Source organism: Dermacentor andersoni, chromosome 1 (genome assembly GCF_023375885.2).
Source record: "Dermacentor andersoni chromosome 1, qqDerAnde1_hic_scaffold, whole genome shotgun sequence".
Taxonomy (NCBI): domain Eukaryota; kingdom Metazoa; phylum Arthropoda; class Arachnida; order Ixodida; family Ixodidae; genus Dermacentor; species Dermacentor andersoni.
In genome coordinates, this window is record NC_092814.1 from 326,638,365 (window position 1) to 326,661,610 (window position 23,246).

General features: G+C 46.1%; 1 long non-coding RNA gene across 4 annotated transcripts in view; it reads right to left on the reverse strand.

Annotated features, from left to right (window-relative positions):
* Positions 1–4,072, reverse strand: part of LOC126516528 (uncharacterized) — a 57,563-nt gene extending 53,491 nt beyond the window's left edge. For 2 of the 4 annotated variants that reach the window (XR_008609433.2, XR_008609429.2), the window contains exons 1-3: positions 3,715–4,072; positions 2,618–2,896; positions 1,196–2,358 (exon numbers count right to left, since the gene is read on the reverse strand). This is a non-coding gene — a long non-coding RNA (uncharacterized lncRNA). The remainder of the gene's footprint in view (positions 1–1,195; positions 2,359–2,617; positions 2,897–3,714) is intronic. The other 2 variants (XR_008609432.2, XR_008609431.2) reach the window with 2 other exon arrangements.
* Positions 4,073–23,246: the final 19,174 nt, after the last annotated feature.

Genomic DNA, 23,246 nt, shown 5'->3' on the forward strand with positions numbered 1-23,246 from the left:
ATACAAGAGCACATTTTAAGCCTTCAAGCTCCATGCGGCAGCTCCCATGAGATTCATTTGACTAAAACAAGAGGCGCATTTCTCCCCAAAGTATTTTCTAAAAGACAAAAAGCAGCACTTATAACAAACCCGCACAAGTTCAGAATGGATTATCTTTTTGGTCTCTATATACAGCAATGTGTACGTGCCAAACTTGGCACTGTAACCTGGGGGGTCGACTGGTCCATACCCAGCTAGACTTATGGTGTCTTTCACTGGTCGGTTCGGAGCAGGATTTTTTGCTCCGCGGCAACGAATCCAAATTTCACTGGTCGATCTGTAGCGGGTTCGCACGTTCAACTGGTCGTTTCGGATCAACTCGCTCCGCGCCGAATCGCTCTCACTTGCTCCGCCACCGAGACATGGATTCGGGCGGAAATAGTATGTGTCACTTCTGTTTTCAAGCGAAATCGGTACCTGGTTGGTACGCACAACGTTGTGTTGCTTCGCAATATGGCTGCGTTCGGTGCTGCTGCAGAGCTCGCGTTACTCGTGTTTAGCAATGAGAGCTCGGACGACAGCGATTACTAGGTGACGCAGGTGCTGTACGAAGCCTTCTATGCACGCTGTCCATGCACAATCCTTGCGGGTGCGACATGGAAATCACGGACTCTGCGACTACCGCGGTCAAATTACGCACGGGGGACAGCGAGTTTGGCTGCCGTTTAAACGTACAGAGCGGAAGTCGGGCATGGTTTCCGGAACCAGTTTGTGTGACGTGTACGCAGACTTCCTCTGTGATCCCCCGCGGAGCCAATTTGGATTTGTGAAACTCAAGCGCTCGCTTGAGGATTTCGGCGGCTGCTCCATATCGACCAGTGAAAAACGCCATTAGTTGCCTTCCACGAGCTTCCTAAAGTACTTCAGCTGTCCAAAACTACAAGCACAAAACTTTGTGCATTTACATGTTTAAAAAGAAATAGTTCGCCCATTTCTTGTGCGGCCTACTTAATGTGTCAATTGCTGGCCATAAATAGCTGCTCTGAAGGTTGCAAAAGGTCCTTTCGCTAAACAACTGGACACCAAGGAAGGCCAGCATTGTCAGACGGGAAGTCTGGTTGTTTCCCAAAAACAGCACTTCAGTACACAGCTGTAGTTTCAACACAGGTTCTACCAGAAGAAGTGGTTCCCAGCATAGCATTCTGTGTAAACGTACATCACCGTTCCATTGCGCAGGATGTCTACTTGCTTGCACGGTGAGAGGCAGGTCCGACAGGCTTGCACTAGCTTTCTTAAGTGCTCCTCCTGCACCAAAATCACTTGACTGCCTTGTTGGTGGTTGGTGCTAGCCCTTTCCACAAAGGCACATTGTGTTCCTGGAGAAACCACAGAACAATACCAAAAGATTAGAGGGGAAGCCAACTCAACCAATATTGTTTAGAGCACAGCTCTTAGGTGCCCGTTTTTGCGTTGAGCATCGCCGTCCCTCAGGAGGGTACAGCGGAACCGTGAGGTGGAAAGCGGAGGAGGGAGCGTATGGAAAAAGCATGAGAAGAAAGGCGTAGTGCCATGCAAAACGAGTTCTGCAGCGACGACCGCTGCAACATGGCACCAGAGTACTGCGTGTCGTCTGTTCGCTGATGATGCCATTCATAAGGCATGCGGAAAGTGTACGCACCAATATTATATGGAAACAAAGTGCTGCATGAGCAGAGGTCTGTCTGTGGCGGCTGCTGTGAATCGCGCACATGCATCACTCACACACTGCCTCTCACAATCTTCCGATTAGCAAGGCAGTTGTGCCACAATTAGCTCCATTTGCAACGCGCCGCACGAGACAGATTGTCAGCACTAGCCAATATATAGTGAAATGAAAACGAATATAGAGCTGCACTCAAATTTCGCATTAGGGAGCTTTTTTACTTTTGATGCTCAGGGGTAAGGTGCCTCTATGTTAATGAATGCTAAGCCCAGTAACGATCAAATTCACTGATGGAAAGAAGTGTGAAAATGTTAGCTTACTCATTGCTCTGGGCCAGTATAACGTAAGACTATTCCAATCTGCTTTTATTCTAAATTGGCCATTAGTGCTCCATGATAGTGCAAGATGGCTTGGGCTCAGCCAATTTGGGCGTGGTGCCCGCCCATAGGCAGGACTTAACCATTCTGGCCTATCACGGAGGGCTAACGGTGGCTTTGAAATAAAAACAGATTGGAATAGTTTTACATTATACTAGCCCTGGTCGTCAAAAGTGCTGTAGTCATCACCGATGTCCTGATCAGGCGCAGGCTCACTGTCAACCATTTCACTGTTTACACAACTGCACGGCACTTGAAGCACCATGTTCACTTGAGTCTGCACATCTGCTGCGCGGCCACCTACTTGCACATGTGAAAAAAGTTACATGTGACGTGTGTGTATATAGATGTAATTCCTTAAGTCATGGGATAAAATGGAACTTATAAACTAAAATTTTACGCAGAAGCAAAGTTCAGACATGATACAGAAAATAATGTTATAGATCTTTCCTTGTGTGCACATATATCATACATGTACAAAAATGTACATGTATGCATGCATTTTCCAACTGCAACATGTGGACACCTATGCCATGAGTAGGCGCAGTTCAGAACATACCAAGCGCAATGTGGCTGAGATTGAACAGAGCACGACGTGGTGCTTTTCTTCAGGCCTGCTTGCACAGATTTGCTGCATATCTGCACCAGTCCTTGAGTGGCCTTTTCAGCTGACTGTCTATTGCACAGTGTTTCCCGGAGTATCGAGTCTATAGCAGGGGATGACAACTTCAACGATGTTCACTGCATTAGGGCAGCCACAATCCTCAGCAGCATCGGCAGAGGTATCACTTCCTTCACGCGAGCCTTTCTGGCCGGTTCCCAACACCTCATTTAGAATCTGAATATAACACACACAATATGTTAACGTGGTGCCAAGCATACAGTGCCTGAATATTAGTCCAGCAAATTGTGTTTTAATTTAACAATTAACACCTTAAGCAAAAATTTCCATCTCTGCTATCCACCTCTCAATGAAAACTGCTTAGTAAATGTCTCTGTGCACTAAACAATTGTCCATTTAATAGTTACATTATGTGCTCTTACGTGCAAAAAGCACGCTCTCATTATGAGCTACGTTATAGCGGGGAGCTCCGGAATAACTGTGACCACTTCGGTTTTTTTAGCGTGCACCTAGTGTGCGGTACGCGAGTGTTTTTTGCATTCCGTGCCACTAGAATGAGGCCGCTGCGGCCGGGATCCAAACCGCGACCTCGAGCTCAGCTGGCCAACGCCACACCCATTGCATGGGCTACCGTGGCGGGTTGTAATGGCTAATTGCGCGCTCAACAATGCAGCACCTGCCAACGAAAGAGGCACTTCCCGTGATATGCAACACTGCGCGGCTTTACATGCTGAGCGTTCTGTGCATTTTTTTTTTTTTCACTGCGAGCCTACCATTGACATTCCTAAAGGCGACGACAGTTGCTCATGTCTAGCGATCACGGCTAGAAACGTGCGACCAACTGCAACTGTAGCTAGGATAACTTTTATCGGAACTGAGCCACAAATAATTAGGATATGATAGCAAGTGAAACGTGTTTGCTGGCGTGAGGGGTGTGCAGAACGTAATACACTGACGAAAAAACGCGACTGCGCTGCATAGCTACTCTGGACGCATGTTTCTCTGCTCAGAAATCTGCGCTTTCCAACTCTTACCTCCTTTTTTTTCTTTTGGCGAAAGCTGCTCTCGGCAGCGGCGGCGACGCATTCCTTCTGTGAACGAATACTGAAGGGACTGCGCCAGGTATCATTCGGGCACACTTGACGGGAATTCCTATTGACCTCATTATCGACAGACTCCAGCAATATTTGTCGTCGCGGAAGTGGTCTGAGCAGATCATGCTGTGGATCGCAGGTTTAAAATTATTTTTCTTTAGTGCTGCAATCCATCGCGCTGCAAGGATTTTCCCTTTGGGGAAGCGATGCTCGTCGCGGCTGCTGTTTGAACAACCATACGCCGCAGAAAACGACGGCGCTGCGGTCAACAGTATTCAGAAGGCCTCGTTAGATGACTCCAAACCACCTCCAAACACTCCTGAACGATTCGCGAAATATACAAAAGAAAAACTTCGCCGTCGCAGTGCGCTCGGATCAGTCTATAACCAACGCCTCCTATAATATAGGAGGCGTTGCTATAACAGGTGAAGCGTAAACTCGCAGAGGCTCATGGGACACGTCGTCTGCTCGGCGCTTCCGGTTCAACAGGGGACTATATCGGTGCACAATTCTCTATTTGCGGCGCCGCTCACACTTGCTCTCTGTGCACCTTCATCGCAAGGTATTGCCAGGGCCCTTGTATTGCCTCCAATGCTGATTTATAGAGCACGTAGCGTGAACGGCTGAATCACTTCCGGTTTCAGTTTTGGGCGCGCGCAGTTTGAACGTTGGTTAGTACGTGTTATGCCGGCTGCACTGATCGGCGGAGCATTTGTTTTTGCTTCTTCTGCTCAACCGCACGCTGTCTTGATGCGGAATCATTTTTTTAGTAAGATAAATGTGACTGTGAGCGATCTCTACAAGCCTCCACTGAATCTGTCCTCTGTGCAGCATGCATTTTCATAAAGTAGACGCAAGAAACCTTGCCTTGCGAAATGAGGAAATGTTCGCTTTGCTCTATAAAAATGCTCGTTCCGGGATTTTTGTGTGTTTATCCAACGTTGTGGCACCAGGTAAGTAGCAGTAGTTCCCATACGAAGCCCGACCGCATGGCATCAACTGAAAAAAGTTAATTACAAGCATGTGTTATTGTGGTATTTAGACCTCTGAGGAAAATTGCGTGTGGAAGCGAAACGGTGCGAAAGTGCTGAATGGACGACGTTATGAACAAAGGCTATTTGCGTTTACAAATATGGCATAGAAAACACCTGACTCATCCTAAACAATACCATACATAAGAATTCACCGACGATTACGATACTCCCTAATGCGAATTTTGAGCGCAGCTGTTTAGGTGTTTTGAATTCGCGATATATAGTGCCAAAGAATTCGATTCTGAACGACAGGGGTTCATGGTGATGCTCTACTCATTGAGACATTTGACTTGCAGAAGACAATGACAAAGAGCGCTGAAATATTAACTTTTTGTTGCTAACCTTTGTCGATTCTTTACGTATATGTTATCTTTTCACAATAGTCATCTTGCTCATTTTGAGAAGTCACTTCACATTGTCAGCAAGAGCTTTTGACGCATATTCAAAAGTTGCTCCACACTGCCAGCAAGAGTCGAATGACTTACATGGATTATTCTTTACTAACTTCGAAAGAGTCGTGCTGAGTAATTTGACACGCACTGCTGGAGTCATCGCACTCCTTAAGTATAGTTACCTGACTATATTGACACGTGTACTTGTTCATCTTTATCGGGTGACCACATTTCACCGCCTAACAAATGTTATCGCACAGCGCAGGACGCACCTGCATGTATCGGAAGATTCTCGAATGTTATCGATGGTTCTATCCGCTGTCTGTTGTCACCAAACCTTGTGTAATCTGATTTCATGTATGCGCGACGCGAATTGTGTAGAAGTTTCTGGAAGACACGCGGGCACCAGCGATTACTCTGGAACCTTCGATGACTGATGTATAAAAAACGACGCGCTTGACCCGCTGATCAGATTTTCGACGATCGCCGACTGTGTTCGCCGCTATCGTTGTGCTTTAAGTGTAGCCTGTTATTGTGGGCACAGGTTTGCCCGATAAAACGCTAGTTTCGTCAGTCACAGTTTTTCTGCCTCCTTCACCGTCACTATAGCTACGTGACATCTGGTGGAGGTGCTAGTGCGTTCATGTACCGAACAAAGCCGTGACTTGATACTTTGGACGACAACCCAAGCAGATGACCAAGCGCGATCCGATTTGTGATATCGCTGAGCGAGTGGCAAGGGTGAGCGGAGACAAGCTCGACAGACGCACGAAGAAAACCACTTCCTTAAAAAGAAAACCACAAAAAGAGAGAAAAAAAAACAAGCTAGTATGTCCGGCAACCACTTGGAGCACGTGTATTCCTTCAAACCGAAATTAGCAGACTCGCACTCTCCTTTCGGGGGTTGCTTACCTCTCGTCCGCTGGAAAACGGAAAACTTCGCCCTGCAGTTCCTCACTGAGTTGCCACACCACACAGCCGCGCAGCACGCCTTCTGTCCTTTCCTTCGTTTCCCCAACATTGCCGGAACGTTCGCGGGCACAGAAAGAAAGTTTTAAACTGCAGAGCATACGAAAAAACGTGCACGCGCATAGAAAGCGACAGGAGCAGACGAACAGCATGGCAGCTGAAACGACAAGAGCGAAAGCGCCACCAGTTGGCGCAATAAATAAAGCGACTAATAAAGCTATATGACGCCAAAAAATAAGATTGCCGAAAACACATTTCATTTCTGCACATAACTGCATCGCTTTATTACTATATAGGCTGAAAATATAAAGACACATATGCAAAAGTTACTGGATTTCCCTTTGGCTACCAGTGTCATGGCGACGCTTTATTGTCAATACCAAAACTACACTCCTAAACAAAATTACACCCTTTGGGTCGTATCTTGCCACACAACATGCAATAATCGTCATCTGTCTCGTCCCCATTTCCTTTCTTTACCGCTGCGAGCCCGGTACTTTCAAGTCACGAACGGCATGTGCCTTGTCAGCATGACAGAGCGTTCTCGACAGGGAAGTAGCGAGCGCAGCGTTTTCAAGAAAGGAAACGCAAGCAATACAGGTGACGATTATCGTTGTGTGGCAAATGTACCCCCCAAAAGGTGTACATTTGTTTACACTCTTCACTCTTAGAAAAATTTACACCCTTTGGGGCGTATCTTGTCCCACAACAATAATCGTCATCTGTCTTGCCCGCGTTTCCTTTCTTTAACGCTGCGAGCCCGGTACTTCCCAGTCACGAACGGCATGCGCGTTATCAGTGTGACGCAGCATTCTCGACAGGAAAGTAGCGAGCGCCGAGTTTCAAGAAAGGAAACGCAAGCAAGCCAGATGACGATTATTGTTGTGGGACAAATATACACCCCAAAGGGTGCAACCGTTTCAAGAGTGTTAGGCAAAGTTACGCCCTTTGGCTTGCCCCTTCTGCCACACAACAATAATCGTTATCTGCCTTGGTGCGTTTCCTTTCTTTAACGCTGCGAGCCCGGTACTTTCCAGTAACGAACGGCATGCGCGTTATCAGCACAGAACAGTTTACACCCTTTGGAGTGCCGCTTCTGATAACGCGCGTGCCGTTCGATACTGGAAAGTTCCGGGCTCGCAGCGTTAAAGAAAGGAAACGCATCAAGGCAGATAACGATTATTGTTGTGTGGCAGAAGGGGCAAGCCAAAGGGTGTAACTTTGCCTAAGAGTGTAGAGTGTAGCCTCCACTGTTCCCCCACTGGCTGCAATGGGGTGGTTCAGGCGGCTTTGTGGCATGGTAAACTCATCATTTTCAACAAAGTACTAGGTAGTAAATAATTGAGAAAACATTATTAAAATTGTCCGACGGCAGGATTCGAACCAGGACCTCTGCAGCGCAGAAGCCCGATATTCAAACCATCATGCCATGGGCACATGTATGACAAAGTGACATAAAACTCCCTTATGAATTTATCGCGGGTAAGCCAGTGCCTTGAGGCGTTTGGCGCGTTTTGATTGGGCCACCTGTACAAGCTGAACTGTTGCAATATTGCGCGTGTTCGCAGCGTCTTCCACACTGCGGAAATTATAGATTGCTCTGAAATTTACGGCCATGAAGGCATATAAACGGTGATAAACGCAGCTACAAGAACGTCTGAGTCCACAGGCACGAAGATGAGACACGTCCATGTATTTCCCATCATTCCCATGGTGGCTGAAAGACTGCAGCGCCAGAGTTCCCCCTAGTAACTGTTGTAGGAAACTCTTTGTCCACCGCAACACCTGTGGCTTTCTTGCGAGCCACGTTTCTGTGTTTCCTGCGCAACATCGCGATGTAGAATCTTTGCATTCTTCTTGCTCACTGAATAACCGAACTCTGAGCTTTACCATATTCGACTAGCATTCGTTAAAGGGACACATGAAAATAACTTGAGCTGTGTTTGTAAATAACCATTCTACAATACAAAAAGACGAAAAAGTCCCTCTTGCCACAACAGGAGGCCTAATGAGCCAGAAAAGACGCAAGCACGAAAGATAGATGGCGACGCCGCCTTGTTCCCGCACGAAGTCACCGTGACGTCGCTAATTTGAGGGTGTCTGCTCGCGCCTAGTTGATTTCTTTATCGCCAGCGACGGGATGCATCGTATCCGAAAGGAGCTAAATACTAAACCTGGCAGGTTGTGATAACTACTCTTGCGCCGCAACCGCCCAAAATACAAGAGAATACGTTGGTATTCGTGACGTCACACCGAAGCAATGGCACTCCAGTTTCGGCTCGAAAGATTGTCTTTAATTTACTGTTGAAAAAATTATGGGGTTTTACATGCCAAAACCACTTTCTGATTAAGAGGCACGCCGCAGTGGAGGACTCCGAAAATTTCGACCACCTGGGGTTCTTTAACGTGCACTTAAATCTACTCATTTTCTGTTCTAGTAATCAAACTCTTACTGCGAAATAAACAAATATAAGTTTTGAAAGAATACGTTATCTGTTTAAACAGTTTGGTGTTTCTATTTAGTGATCCTTTAAGCATTGGAGAATTCGGAGAATTAAATAATGCCATTCGCGTAGAATAGACAGCCAGGTATTTCGGTATTTGATTCATTGCTCGAATATTTGATATAATGGTAAAGGCATTTTATTTTTTAAATGCACACAGCTTGACACCATTGCGTGTCTCAACAAAACCCAACGAATGCTTCCCAACCTAAATGTTAAAACATAATAATATTGAAATTATTAGACAAAGAGAATAAATCGGTCCCCTAACTCTGCAATTCAACTCTTTTGAAAGGGACTATTGCCGATATCTGATGGGGGTCTCGGTTAACTTTGCCTTTATCCAATAGCGAGAAACTCTGCTATAGAAGACCTGAACTTCGTCACGCGGTGTTAGTCTGTGATTTACTAGGAATTATAAATGCGAACCTACGTACTGCAGCCAAATTGTTTACCAAGAAGACAACGCCTTTGTTTAAACGTGCTTTTCTGCGAACCATTCGTCCTATAGTTAAACAGCTGCCTTAATAATGTTTACTATACTTGGAGAGAAGTGCAACCGTAACGAAGCAGGTCTCTTTTGAACCTCTCTTGTGAAGCCACTGGATTATCTGGAGGGGCAAAGCGAAGCAAACCAATACCGAGGAAGTGTGTGCGTGCGTGCGTATGTGTGTGCGTGCGTGTGTGTGTGCTGGTGGGCGTATGTATGTGTGTGCGTGTTGGAAAACGAGAATGCATGCCTTAAAGCTGTACAAAAGGCAATTTCTGGCTTAATAAAGAAAGAGAAAGCAAAACTCAACTATGCGCAGCATTGGCCAAATCGTTTTAGCTTGGAGGAGCACCAAATGTGAGATGGAACGTGGAGTGTTGCAGAAAGCTTCTGGTTAGAATTGAGCTTTTCTTTTCAGAGTACCCGACTTCCAGGGTTTTGCGAGCCTTACTCAGACGTTATGCGACGGTCCACCTTCAAAAGCGAGAGGGGGAAGACATTTCCTCCCCGTTTCAAAGCTTCAATCTTTTTTGCTGCTGTTGCCGATCTTCATAATCGGTTGGACAGGAAACGATAATGGCCACCGCGTTCAAGAACACAATACTCGCGGACAACTTTCTGTGGCAATGAAGGGAAAGCTGGGAAAGCTACGGGGGCGGAGCTTCTGCACATTTGTTACCGCGCCTAGTAGTCCGCCAGCGTTTGACAGTGATTTTGGTTGCTCGGAAGAGACGCTGAATCGACGCAGCTTCCACGTGCGACGGTTTCGCGTTTGCCCAGACGCGGAATAGAAAAGCCGCAAAAATAAGTAAATGTTTACATTGAGTCGTGTGTTTTATATTATTTAATTGCTGATAATGGGATGTGTTTGTTTTCTCTTCCCCAGCTTGAACTAACGCGGATGAAAACACGGGACTCTTTTCAGAAGCACTCTCACTTGTGCGCGCTTTGCCTCCGTAGCTTTCCCTTCATTGCCACAGAAAGTTGCCCGCGAGTATAGCGCTGGGTAACTTATGCTGCGAGAGAAATAATTCGCGAATCATTATTGGGGAAAAGGAGAAATGAGAAGAAAACGAGGGCGTTTCTCGACACTGGACACCACAACTCCCAACGGACACAGCGCGAATGTGTTATCGCGCTTTCCGGGTGCTCTCATAGTGGCGTTATAGTGCGGCACTGTGTGTGGGTCATGCATTACTCTTTCGACTGCGCGTTGCACGTACACGCGTATGGAAGCATCATGGATAAATTTGGGGGAAATATTTGAATTCGAAGCGAGCTGCAGAGAGGAAGTCGGTAAACCTTGTCTCTGCTTGTGAGAAAAAAACGCTTTTGAGAAATAAATCATGCTTCGGACGCCTACAAAGCGTGGCCCGTTTGATGCTGCAGTGTTCGTGTGAAGGCCATGTTTTCCTGCACTTTGCCGTGACTTTACACCGGTAGGTCAAATGCCCCTTCGTTGCGTACTCACTCACATAATTCAGCCATGGCGGTCTATAGCCTGTTGCAACGAGCTCAGCTTTTGGGATGTCGCATCGCGTGCTGTTGGTCAGTATAGGTGGCGTGAGGGAATGTATTGTATGTTGGATAGCAATAAACTACCCGGCATGACATGCCTCCAGAGGTGTGGTGGATAAATACAGCATGGATATTCATTAACTTAGAGGACTGCCAGATGTATGAAAACCACGCAAAATCAGTTTGGTGTGGCTGCATAGGTGCGGCCAATCAAATATGATATAGCATGAACGATGGGATGCGCATTCACATACCAGGTGTTTTTATTTTTTGCTGCACCAAATTTTAAAGACTACCTGTGGCAGGTAGCACAAATATATCCTTCGAGCTAAATTAATCGACGGGAAACTTCCTTTAAAAAAATTAAAATGCTTAATTGAATAATTACATAACTACACTAATTACCTTTAAAATTAAGAACCTTACAGCAGATATTTCAATTTGCGAATCGTAGCCGGCAATTTCGCAAGGCATATTCACTTATAATGAATTCTCATGGCTGCACCAGTTTCGAGATAGATTTTAAAGCGTTTGATGAAATGCACTGACGTTCTTACTTTTGTGCTTCCATGCATAACACAACGTTTTCTTTAAAAAAGTAAGTCGAACAACAGAGCACTTTTTTACCGCTAGTCTGGGGCTGCATATCTAGAAACTGGTGCCATCCTCAGAATACGTTCCAAGTCGATATGCCTTGCACGCTCACGAGCTGCACTTCGTAGATTGAAATATGCAGCCTAAAGTAATTATTTTTATTTTTGTTTACACATACTGCCGTCTCAGAGCTAGACATCGCAGGAGTAGGTACAAAAAGAACATACACAGGTAAAGGAACATGATATAAATACTAACATAATTCGGTTAGCACCATAAACAGACTATGTACACACTGTACGTATAGAGTGAGACAGGTCGATAACTAATGTAATTCGCATAGCATCCGAGGTGCTTTGTGATGAAACAATGAAACACGATAAAAAGAAAACTAACACAACTCTCTTAGCATCATAATCAGACTACATGTGCACGTTATACATATAGGATAGGTTTATGATGCTCTATGAAAGAGCATCATAAAAACAAAAACAAAAGTAATGGGTTACGTTAGGTTAGGCAGTTCTTTTGCGAATTGATTCTTTGGAGGCTGCCTCAGAGCGCCATTAAGGTCGTTCCCCAGTTCTGCTGTTACCGAAAAAAAAAAAAAGAAACAGGAAAATTTCATATAGTTCGAAAGCGCCTGGAAGCGAACAATGTTCAGAAGGGGAGCATGGCGCGTTGTGCGTGCATGCGGAGCCATCAATGAGTGAAATTTGCACTGCAATAACTGTTGAAGAGTGGACAATGCTATGCACAGTAATAAGGCCCTCGCATATGTGTCTGTGTTCCTATATGTCCGCGATGATAAAGAGTGCGCGCGCAATGAAGGAGAAAAGTAACGGTCGTATCTGTTAAAGATGAGCCTTATCGCCTTTTTTTTCTGCATATATTAGAGCTTGTTAATATCGTAAGAACAATGTGGCGACAAGACAACAGAAGCATACTGGATTACGGGTCTTATCAACGTTTTGTAGATGGTTAGTTTGCATTCTTTGGGTGATTTTTTTCAGCGTTCGTTTTAAAAGTGTGAGTTTGCGAAGTGCTTTTGAATGTATGGCCTCGATGTGCTTGTGCCATTATAAGTTAGTATAGTAAAGGTTACCCCGATATACTTATACTCATCCACTTGGGTAAGAGTGGTTTATTTGTTGCTGTAAGCAAAAGATAGGGGCCGTTGTTTGGGAAGGTCATAGTTACTGTCTTTTTGAAGCTGATAGCCATGCAGCTGTCATGATGCGCTCCCTTCACAAAATAAAGAAAGTACGTTGTTCAATATCAGTTGATCGTGTGAACTACAGATGTTAGTGTGGAGAACGCAATCATCAGCGTACAAAGGAAATTTTATTGGTGTATTACGAGCAACTTGAACAACATCCTTAATGTAAGTAGTAAATAAAAATTTCACGCCCAGACTGGGTTCTGTGCCTCGATAAGACCGTGGTGTCGCTGAAATATGGTTTACAACCACATTGTCGGCAGTGACCTGCTAGGTGAGACGGCTTGGTATCAGCCAGCCTTATCCAGCCAGCCAGGTCTTATCGAGGCACACAGCCTAGTCTGGGCGTGAAATAATCGAAGCATTTCACATTACAAGGAAATGGGGTAGATGTGTCAATCAACCGTCAATTCGGCTATGGGAAAAGGAATTTAAAAATTTCTTGAGCCCGTGTGGCAGCATCAGATAGGAGCTGATGATGTGCCCCAAATTGGAGCATGCGCCAAGAAGACAGCAACGCTTCAGGTGCTTCATCACATGTTCAAAGATTACCGATTGCTTTCTTGATGTTTTTCAAAATAAACGTCAGTTGAGAGTCAGTGCCTATTTCGTGTGTTTCTGCTTCGTCCTTCGTACATTTGTCAGCGCTGCACAAAAATACACCAGGAATATTTACCAACTCGCTCAGTTTTCTATCCTAATCACAGAGTTTCAATCAAGAGCCAGCCTATACAAGGGAATGAATGAATGAGTGAATTCCGGGGCTTTACGTGCCAAAACCCCGATTTGATTATGAGGCACACAGTAGTGGGCAACTCCAGATTAATTTTGATCAGGTGGGGATCTTTAACGTGCCCCCAAAGCCCTGGACACGGGCGTTTTTGAATTTCGTCCTCATCGAAATGCGGCCGCCGCGGCCGGGATTCGATCCTGTGACCTCGTGCTTAGCAGCACGACACCAAAGCCGCTAATGCACCAGGGCGGGTTTTAAACAAGCGGCATTAAAATCACCGCACAATACTAGTTGGCAGTAATATAGTCTATGTTGCACTATGTACTCACTTACGGAATGAATGATGTCGCTTCCAGATTTGGAGCATGATACGAGGGCGAATCGGAAAGTCTTCGCCCCTATTTTTTTATTAGCCAAAATAAGGTACATACAGGTAACTACAGATATACGCACTATTCTGGGTATCTTACACTATTTTTTCCACATGGTCCGCGCACCGGTTCAGGCATTTATCCTGTCGAAACAATAAATTTGAGCTGCCCCATTGCATCCCCGCGGGAAATGTCGTCAGTCAGCGACGCACGCGGCCTCCTCCAACGCTCATTGTCATGCAAGTATTCAAGGTTTTTGAGAACTCACAACACTATCCCCTCACACTTCTCAAAGCGGGACACCTTTCCCCATACGTGGGCTGCATTTCCCTGTGGATTTCGATGGGCGTTCATCCTTCGCTACATAGAAGACGAATCACAACACTTCGTTGCTCGTACGCCATGGACGTGGGAAGTACAACCGCCATCTTCTACAACTGACAGGAGCGCCATGCTGCGGAGCTCCCAGCAGATAAGACCGGGCCGGTCCAAGAAATGTCCACCGCTGGGAATGGATATGTTGACTTCGCATTACAGTCGTAATTTAGTTTAATAAATAGGGGCAAATACTTTCTGATTCGCCCTCGTATATTGCTCCAAATGCAACCAAACCACCAAGATTAACTTTACAACACAGACATTCGATATTAGGAAGTTCTGGTAATGAGGGGAATTCTATAACCTTTCTAATAAAAATCGCAATGCCACAACCTCTACCGGCTGCCCTGTCATTATTTAGCACAACGCAATTAGGATATGAGAATTCACTGTCAACTATTGAATCACTAAGTCACGTTTCAGTGATGCGTATTATTTATTTATTTATTTTTTCAATACTGCCAGTCCCATCAGGGACCATAGCAGGTGGACATACAAAAATGAGACACATGTTAATAAACGTGCACATACAGATTGCGTGTCAATAAGCCAAACAAGGAACGTAAAGACGTAGACGTAAGGAACGTAAGGAACGTAGACGTTAGATCTGGATCGTGACATTCCACTAGGCAATTAAAATCAAGAGCCTTGTTAACTAGGCTGCGCGCATTCACGTTCAGAAGTGTCAACTTTTTTCCAGGGGAGGTCAGGTCATTTGTCGCATGAAGCGGTTATGAGTTGCTTTGGTGACACGGTTACTGGCATCATCCCACTTGTAACGGACGCTGTCTATTACCACGGTGTCGTGACGGGGCTGAGCATTTTGTGCGTTTTTTATCAATTCAGATGACTTTTGCACAGAGCCCTGCGCACTTGGCGAACACGAGCCGCGAATTTTTCGGCTATACATAGTTTGGATCCTTTAAGCTTGCGATCGGGCTTCAATATTTCAACCTTGAAGCGGTAGTCCAGCAGCCTAAGTATGATATGTTTACGTGAACCGAGTCTATGACAACGCTCTATATCGTCGCAGTCGCACTTGACGCCGAGCTTGGATGAAAAAAAAAAAATTTACGTCAGAGGTGAGCAGTTTTTCAGGTGATTCAACTGGTGCCTCAGGAAAACTGTGGATTATTAGATTATTGACGCGAAAGCATCAAGTGGCCTATTGAGCGAAGAAGCCGGCGCCTGTCCTCTGGACAAGCGAAAAGTGGCACCTAAATTCCCATTGGCTGCGATGCCACGTCATGAGCGCGCCTGGACGGAGCAGAGTGGGCGAAGGGGAACAACTGATGCGGTGGTAGCACGCCAGGTTTTGCGTGAGGGCAGAGGGCATCGTCACGACACGGCGTCATCCTCGATCTCTTTCTCAGAAGCCTGTGTTATCCGCGCGTTCCTTGCACGCGTAAGTTCTCGCCTGCGTTCCAGCTGAAAATACTGGGACTCGTTCGAACTTATAAATACTATGGCTCGTTTATCGACGATATCAGTCTAATGTTTTACAACTAAACCTTTACTGATAGTTGTGCTAGAAAAAATTTACAGCGTGAAATCGCTGTGTAATATGATGGCCTTCTACTCTGCAATATCAACATACATCCTATTCTCAAAAATGTAAGAGCTTATTGCTGGTCTTTTGGCTAGCTGAACATATGTACCAGCAGCGCCTCTCGATACAACTCTGCTGCAAAGACTGAATTTCTTGCTATGTCATTGTGATCATAAACATTCTGAATAATGAACAAACGAGGTGCATGCATTAGCGCATACATATTTCATTCTTATAGCCAGCTAAACGCAGGCGAAGTTGAAAGAAGATTCGCTGGTGGTATGAGATTCGTCGGCATAAGAGTGAGTTGGAGAGAGGTGTTTACAAATAATTGGAAATCAATGACACATACCTTATTCTATCAGCGGACGTAAAGAGAGGTTGATAGCTATTATGGGGACTTTCTGACGCTCCTTGACTGCTACTCCGTTTTTAGTCATTACGAAGGTGTTCTTTGCTTTCTTCTGATTGAGACGCGAACTGTTCAAGATAGTTTAGAAGGTGAATGGTTTTTTATGTACGGCGGAATTTATGAATTGGACCCGGCTCGGGCTTGTAAGCTATCCTTTTGGTCTATTTGGTGCGTGCCCACCAAGTTATATACGATGCTGCGGTATTTCAAGGAGAAAGCATTAAGTGGCTCATAGCCCTGGTCGTTTGAAAAATACGGCGTGCGGTACATAAAGTCACGTGAACTCGCCTCGCGCAGACACGCGCTCGTGCTACTGGTCGCGCGTTCGTCGTCTTCTTCCACAGCTGGCTCAGGTGCCACTCGTCACGCCAAAAAAAAGAAAAAAAAGAAAAATTCATTATTATAGAGCTAATTAAGGCACTCGAACCCACGACCTTCGGTGGGAGTCGAATCCTCGAGCTTATGCGGAAGCCGAACACACGACTTTTGGTGTTAAAGTGAATGAAGACACGGTTAATTGATATAGAGTTAATTAAGGCACTTGCACTCACGACCTTTGATGTTTATTAGCGCCATGTTAATTGAGGCACAGCTAATTAAGACAGCGTCAATTAAGGCACTCGAACCCACGTCCTCTGTCGGGAGAAAACAAGTAATAAGTAACGATACATTCGAATGAGATTGTCAAGTAATTTATGGAATGTACCTTGAGCGCGCAGGCTTTCGCCTTCCCCCTCTTTGTCTTATGCTGAAGTGACTGTCAATTTTATTTTTTTCTTTAATGGCAGTTGTCACTTATCGCCGCGACAGCCCTTATGGGCTCACTCCCCTAGGCGTTTTGATGTTCATCGATGTCCGCCACCATCCGTCGCTTGAACCCCAAACGTCTTTGTGAAAAAATTACAAAGAAATAAAAACTCTCATTGTACCCCGACAATTCGTACTTACGACCAACAGATTCGCAATGCATAATTCTATCTGCATGCCACTTTTTTTTTACTTTACATACACGGTACTTATTGCAGCGAGTTAACATTGTTTGTAATCATTACACGAGCAAAATGCAATATATCCCAGTTTACTGGCTTTAGAAACACTCCAAAACTAAAATTTGCTTAAGTAGCAACAGATATCGCAAATAAGCATACCTGCCCCTTAAAGGCAGGTAATGAGAGACAACTGATCAATCGAGGGTACCAATCGGGTTAATTTTGTTTGGCCATAGATATCCTTTAGGTGAAAAATCATTCGACTAAACTGTACTGATGCAGAAGCAATGGGCTCAGCATTACGGCAAAACATTCGTATCTTCCATAAACTGTGTAGTCGAAACAATAAAAGCATACGGAAGGGCACATCACCTTCATCGGGCACAATGTAATATCAAATGATATGCGGATTCAAGCTTTCTTAGAAGTCCTTTGTAGCATGTCCCAAAATATTATCGCATAATTTCAACTGACAATACAATGGTCTATCGTTTCCGGTACACCGTAAAAACGGCAGCTTACAGAAGACACAAAGATGCCTAAGTAGGGTATGGCCTGGCAGATCGCAGAAAGCAGAGCGGTAAAGGCGACCTGGAAAGGGTTCTTGGATATTAAATCATTGTACTTTTGTGGGGCCCTGTACCTTTGAACCTAGGAGGCGAGGCAACCTTTTTAGCCTGGTGTTAACAGCGCAAAACGTAGACAGGACACGCGACTAGAAGACGACACCACAAGCGCTCGTCTTCTCGTCTCGTGTCCCGTCTACGTTCTGCGCTGTTAACACCAGGATGGAAAACCAGCAAGCCCAAGCTGCTATTTTAACCTTTTTAGGCCTGTATGTGCTGGCGGGCTTGGTTTAGTGCATGCTTTCCTGTGACAGGTAGCTTGTCGCTTCTCTTTCAGTGATAGTTCACATTCAATAACCTGATGATTCATCGCTGGTAATTTAGTCAATACTACTGGTGTCATCAAGGTATTCAGAACGTCCCTGTTTGTGGGAGTTTACGTATGAAGTTTGTTTTGCAGCACGTTTTATTTTGGTTAGTTTGTCCAGTCACTCTTCTGATGCTACAGATGTGGAAAATACTGATCCTAGAGAGCCCGATCGCGCCAGCATCTGTAATTTTTGGCAAACGCGTGCTCACAATGTGCAGTGGATAGAGCTAGCGCCCGTGCATTCTTCGTGTTCTAGCATGTCGCCTTCCCAGTTCGAGAGGCTGTCCTAAATTAAGTTTTCTTCTTTTACGTGTAACGCGAATCACTGAGCGCGTCTGCGTCGTCTTCAGTAACCTTCTTCTAACGCTCGACTTCTCTCATTTTTGCTGTGGCGCTGACATAGAATTGTGTTTCCTCAAGGATAGCGTGAGAACTAGTAGTCGGGAAAATTTCGAGAAAATATAAATTTGAGAAAAGCTCAATGAATCCCGCTGTAAGGATCTAAGGGGTTGTTTTAGTACAGACAATGGTGGTTAAGTCCGGATATGTAAGAGGCGTAAGAAAAGCCAAGCCCTCCCATTTCACCACCGGGAGGCGCAACTTCCACAGACGAATACGACTTATACTTCTTCTACTTCTTGAAAGGGGACTGCTTGCTCGCACCTGCAAATGCTCACTCTATCCAAACACCGCGTGAAACACTTTAAGACTTAATGCAGGCAATATTTAGCCAGCTATCGCACCACTGCTCCGCGTTACAGGGGAAAGTTAAAATTTTTTTTTTACATTTCTTTCGCGTACCAATGTATGCTTGTCTCAGACATGTTTCTAATCAGCGCATACTTTTTACGCTAGCACTCCTTCGAAATGGAGCCGGGGGACAATGACGAAAAAGAGGACGGCCTGCGAGTCTCGTGCGGCGTGTGGAAGCGCCTAGCACGCGGTGTTCTTTTAGTGGGCAGCTGCTCGTACGTTACCGTTTGGCTTGTGTTCCTCGGCACCATTTAGAAGCCCAGCGACGAGCAGCAGAATGGAGGCCGCGGGAGCACGGGATCTCAGCAGCCAGGGAACTGGGCAGATGACGCGCGGAGCGACTTATGCGTTGGCTCTTCTGCCCGTTCTGAGGATCAACTGCGTCATCATGAAGCAGAAGCTGCTCGCCGTCATACAGGCGCTCTCCTCTAGCAGGGCCCTAGACATCTGGCGGATCAAGCGCACATTGGACCAGGCCTCCCTCCTGGTCTCCGACGTCAAGCACACCGTGAACGTGCTCCAGCAGGAGGTGCGTAACCTAGTTGCCAAGAACAGCGCCCTAAGGCGCGAGAACGCTCGCCTGCTGGAAAGACTGTCCCGTACGCGTCAGGAGGGCCCCACGGTGCGAAGCCACTCCAGAATTCCCGCCCCAATATCCGACGAGGTCGGCTTGTCGCGAGATGCAAGCTTCGGTTCAGCAACCACGGGTATTTTTCAAGGAATCACCATCCGAGGCGCCACCGTACCCACTGGGCCCCTAGACGTGTCCACGCTGGTGTCTTCCTCCACCTCTCCGGGCTCTGGTGAGAGTGCTGAACCCCACGACTATCCGAGGAAGATTAGGAGCACGGACATGCACTCCTCCGTCAACGCGGACCCGTGACACGTCTCGGACGAAACTCTCAGTGTCGTCGACTGAGGAAGCTACGCGGGCATCGAGCATGAGCTTAAATAAAGTCATCAAACCCATTTGCTTTCCTTTCTTCGAGGCGCTTGTCCCCCAAGTTCTGGGCACCGACCTTATTGAGCAAGCTGCTATATCCTTGAGCGACGAGAAACCTGCCAAGTGCGGCAAGTTAGACGGGTTGGTAAAGTTGCATTGTGACTGTAAAACAGCGTCGTAAAACAGCGTCGTAAAACAGAAAATACGCGATACGTGGTAGACGTGATGATGACGATGATGACTTATTTAATGGCACAAACCCACTGTGGGAGATAGGCCACGAACCAGGTGGTAATATGGTTAAAAAAAAAAGTAGTCGTGACAGAGCATGCCACGTTTACCTTTTCTTTGTCCTCGTATTTTTTAACACTGTTTTACATTCACAAGATAAAACTACATTCTTTAGCTTATATTGAAGTAACCGAACTCCCTACAATCGAACAATACGAGTGCTTCTTGTTTCTTATTTTTTTCTCTTTCTAATTGTCATGCAGCAGGAGAGTACAATCCGTGAAACCATCTTTTCGCTAGACATATTCGGCAAGTGCGTTTGACTCTCCCATGAACGCGTATAACTGTCCCAAAGCTATCGTGGGTGCCGTGGCTGCACATTTTCGACATTTTCTCTTGCTGCATTCCCCGTGGTGATTTATGGCATATGCCCAGGCAATCCAGTAGAACTAGAAGAAAAAGAAGAGAGCGCTTTGAATGCTTTATTTCAGAATCGCGCCTATATTACTGCGCGAGCCAAATGATAAAAATAAACACAAGCGGAATACTAACTGCCTCTATTTTCTTGATATTGTAATAAAAGCATATCTCAGCTTTTTTTTAAATTAAGAGCTACCATATATTATTATTATTATTATTATTATTATTATTTGGTGTAATGAAAACATGCATATAATGCACAGAGAGGAAAATAGGGAAGGAGAGGGCTGGCAACTTCCACCGAGAGGGGCAACCAAAGCCAGCCTAATCTTTAGGAAGGAGGCGATAGAAAAGGAAGTTGAAGATAATAAGAAGGGAAGTAAAGAAACAGCGTGATGACAGGCCACAAGGACGAAAAAAAAAGCAAGGCATAGAGTGAACATAGGGTGAGCAAGAAGGTAACCAAAAGTATGTCGTCCCTTGCAATGTCTCTCACAAAGGGGAAGCCAAGCCAATTTCTTGTATAAGAGTAAGCATGGTGCGATGAGCCCGGTCGCGTTAAGAAGCATAGCCAATCGGATACGGGCAATGATAAAGGGTTGTGTACACTGCAGGCCAAGAAAGCTACACAGTGCCCTTCAAAGCCACTCTTCAAAACAGGGCACTCTAATAAAAAGTGTTCAAGTGTCTAGCAGGAACTACTAGCAGCACACGATGGACTGTCCACGCGCCCTTGCCGGTATAAGCGGTATAAGCCCTAGCACGACGAGGCAAGCCTCGACCACGAACATGTCTGGTAAATAAACATAAGTATTTGATCAGTATGCAGGTTTTTGCAGCTTGCTGGCTCTGTTTTATGCGAAGCATATTACTAGCGCTCAACCCAGCTCCTCAGGCGCGGCGGTGTCGCCTTCAATGACCTTTAGTGACCCCATGCCATACCACGTGACACCGTGACGTCACGACAGAGGAGAAACGGGGCTCCAACTCGCGCCGTCGCTCGCGGCGTCGCGGCCGTATATAAGCAGCTGCGCTTGTTTCTAGGTGGCTTTGGCTCAACTGTTGCAAGATGGGCTGGGTGGGAATCGAACCAGGGTCTCCGGAGTGTGAGACGGAGACGCTACCACTGAGCCAGGCGTACGATGCTTCAAAGCGGTACAAAAGCGCCTCTAGTGAATGCGGTGTTGCCTTAGAAACGAGCTGTTTCTAAGGCTCAGGCGTGCGTCGCTTGCTCAGGCGCACATTTCGTTGCCGCGCCGAACGCTGCGTTGCTCGACGCTCACCGCGTCCAATGCGGGGCGCGTAGTCGCTGCGCCGTAGCCCATTGTCTTGCACCCCTTGGCGGGTCGACGGGAACGCTGTCGCGTTCCACTCTTGAAGGCGAAGCAGAGTAACGCATGAGTTGTTTCTTCGTCTAGCCGAACCAAATATAGCCAAGCAACAGCAGTTCACCAGGCTAAACAGTGGTTCAACAACTAAAATAAAGGCTAGTATGCTTCGCATCCTGGGCTTAACATTAGCTAAGCCACAGCCATTTTTGAAATTGTTAGAAATTTATTCACATTTCTTTTAATTTCTAATCTTTTAACCTGTTTTGCAGCAAGCTTATTTGGTGTCAGTTAAGCAGAATTGCCTTCTCTAATGCCCAACCACATAGGCAACAAAGTGAGTTCTCGCAATGGTGATCTCATCTAAGCACGGAGACAATCATGTGAACTCATGTTTTCTTTTTTTTTTAAATATTGCACTATTTTGCTGTATAGGAAACTGGTGATAAGTGGCCCCTTTCTTTCAGTCGTAAACTCTGCGGAACCGAGGCATTCATAGGACCCCCATCAGTGCGCAGTGACATTGTAAGCTTGACGTCACAGCAGGACTGCAATGTGCTGATGCATCTGCGTGCGATGGATTGGGGGGGGGGGGGTAGGAGTGCGACGCTTCAAGATATTAGAACGAAAAGAACGTAGAGGAATGCTCTTGTGCTAAGGAGCTAAGCAATCTTAAAGACCCAGTTTCGAGTGTTGCAGGTGGGTCAGACACATTCAGTGAGCTCAAGGACATTAGACAAAGGGTTGACCAAAAATGGAAGCTTAATTGCTAGAGGCGGCTTCTTTGCAAGCACCATCGGCCACGGCTGCGGCGACCAGTGACTTGAGACCTTCTCTACTCCCACCGATCGGTGGCTGTCAGCGGAGTCGACAGTACGAAAGTTGCGCTGCGCCATTTAGCGAAATTTACCATCGTGATATGGTTCATGTAAAACAAAGCAGATTAATAAAGGGAGAATGAGACATCCACCCAATAGTAGCAATTGCTACAAAGAAACCCATACGGGTTTCTCGGAAGAAAAGCCCCGCAGTTAAAGAAAAATTCGTCCAGGTCTGGGTCTCAAACCCGGGACCACCACCTTTTCGGGGCAGCCGCTCTACCATCTGAGCTAACCAGACGGCTAGCAGATGGCAGGGCGAAGTCGAATTTCTCGACAAGTCGAAGCAAAGGCAAGAGTTTGGCGTTATAGTTCTGCGGAAACGGTTTCCGCAGAACTGTTACGTCAAAACAAAGCAGAGTTAGGAAAGCATCAGAGATGTGTGCTTTAACGCTCCTGCGTTGCACATGAACCAACGCTGGCCCACCCGGTCGGCCCAGCTGACAGCCGCCGATCGCTGGTAGCCGGTATCCGGTAGCCGGTAATCCGCTGGCCGTCGCCGCCGTGGGCGACGGCGCTTGCGAAGAGGCCGCCGCTAGCGATTAAGCTACAAAACTTTTGTCAAGCCTTTAACGTCTGCACAATTATGTCGCCTAATTAAAACTGCAGTTGGTGTCATTGAAACCATTCGTAGCGAAGAGCAAACATGCAAGCAAGGTGTGTCGCCTCACACACTAAACTGCAGTCGCACTGCTATCGAAAATGACTTATTTTTCTTTCTTTCTTTTTTTTTACTGTAAGAATAAGAAGGCCTTGAACGATCAGTTTCAATAAACCACATTCACCTAACTTTCTGGTTGACAGGTTGACTTTGCACTGTGCGGGACGAAG